At 41.1% G+C, this 1,723-nt stretch overlaps 1 long non-coding RNA gene across 1 annotated transcript in view; it reads left to right on the top strand.

Annotated features, from left to right (window-relative positions):
* Positions 1-727: 727 nt before the first annotated feature.
* Positions 728-1,723, top strand: part of LOC102496215 (uncharacterized) — a 31,103-nt gene continuing 30,107 nt past the window's right edge. Inside the window, exon 1 of the long non-coding RNA XR_003549052.1 lies at positions 728-1,698. This is a non-coding gene — a long non-coding RNA (uncharacterized LOC102496215). The remainder of the gene's footprint in view (positions 1,699-1,723) is intronic.

Below are 1,723 nucleotides of genomic sequence, written 5' to 3'. Positions count from 1 at the left end.
CTACTGTAAGTACAAATCTGGGAACTTACATAAAAATAAAGATAAACTCTTTACTTCCAACTTTCAGCAACTACGTCTTTTCTGTTTGCTAGGTTCTTAGGAGCTCATAACCTACAGCAAGGGTGGCAACTGCCCTCTGCTTTGAATGGCCTGCCTCTAACAAAAGAAGCCCAAGCAAATACACCAATTCTTCCTTAAAGAAAACTTAAAACCTGTAATCAGTGCATTAAACAATTATTAACTAGAACTCTGACAGCCTATCCATAGTCCCTTCTTTAGTAAGCTTCTAAAGAATTTCATGATAATACTGCTAAATGTAAATTATCATTTTAATAGATAATTAAAAAAAACAATGCATCCTTTATTCTCACACTAATCTCCAAGTCTCAAGAAACTGTCTCATTTAACCTTAACCTGTGTCAGTTGTGATCAAATCACAGTAAAGACACCAGTAGTTCTTTGATTCAAATTATTTTTTAAAAGATAGCCCAATTTCAGGAAACATTAATGTGTATTTTCATAGCAAAAATTACTTTAAAACAAGTAATTCATGTAGCTAATTAAAGCCAAGTATTGTCCCATGTATTAAAAAGATGAAGAAAATGAAACATGCCCTTCCTATTTGTAATTTTACGCTAGCGTGGACGCTGGCAGCATAGGACAGAGAACAGGTAAATGACATTACAGAATACTCTCCTTTATCAACTCCCTACTGAAAGTCCTTACGGGAGCACAAAGGCGGAGGAGTTTTCACTGCTCATCTGTGTTCGCCTGCGAATTTATCTACCAGATAGATAAAGCAGCGGTTAGGCAATGTTTCTCGGCTCTGTTTCATTACGAGGTGTGAGGGGAGGTGGTCTTGATTCACTTGCTGTTAACTGTTTTGAAATAAAGTAGATCAGTACAGAACATCCATAAAGAGGCAGAATTCGTTGTCCCAAGACCAAGCGCAACCTTTTTTCTGTTTCCACATACAAGCACATCATTTTGCTATTAAGAATTCCATTTTCTCACAAGTGACTGTTTCTTCATTCTAATCCAAAGAACCTAAGCAAGTTTTGCACCTTGTAGGCACGGCTGTAATCTTTTGGGTCTCCCCTTAAGAAACTTTTCCATTTGTTAAATGTTCAGTCCAACTTAAGCAGGACTCTCATTAACTATTACATAAAGTAGTTTACTGGGGTTAAAAAGACCTTCCATTAACAAATTAATCCAACGAAAGTGTACGTACTAGGTGGGGCTATTTACAGATTGAAGGGTTACACCTTTACATTAAAAGTCAGTCCAAAGGGATTTAACGCCTTCCTTTTCCAAATACTCAAATGTTCATTTCAGATCCTGTGACTCGGCCTTTTAAAACGGCTCTCCACTGGATTTCCCAGACAGAACTACATTTAGCAATGGGTCTCCTGACTTCCTGGTACTAAACGCAACCACAAGGGCTGGTTGGGGCTGGCTGGTTGTAAAACATTTGCTCCACTGGCCTCCCGGGGAGTGGGGAGAAGAGGGCTTTCTCTACACGAGAGCCGCTAGCACGGTGAGGGTGCTCAAGGCGTTCTAACAACAAAAACCGAGCGTCCAGACAGTAATAGTACGGCAGGGGTTAAGAGCGGATTTTCTTTCCCAGGCGAGACCTGGGCGCGGGCCGGGCCGGGCTGCGAACCTCCGGCGCCCGGGCTGAAGGAGAAAAGGAGACAGGTAAAAAAAACCCGCGGCCGGCCCA

Source organism: Tupaia chinensis, unplaced genomic scaffold, assembly GCF_000334495.1.
Source record: "Tupaia chinensis unplaced genomic scaffold, TupChi_1.0 Scaffold000170_1, whole genome shotgun sequence".
Lineage (NCBI taxonomy): Eukaryota > Metazoa > Chordata > Mammalia > Scandentia > Tupaiidae > Tupaia > Tupaia belangeri.
Note: the sequence above shows the minus strand (reverse complement) of the source record. Positions and strands in the feature narration are given on the sequence as shown.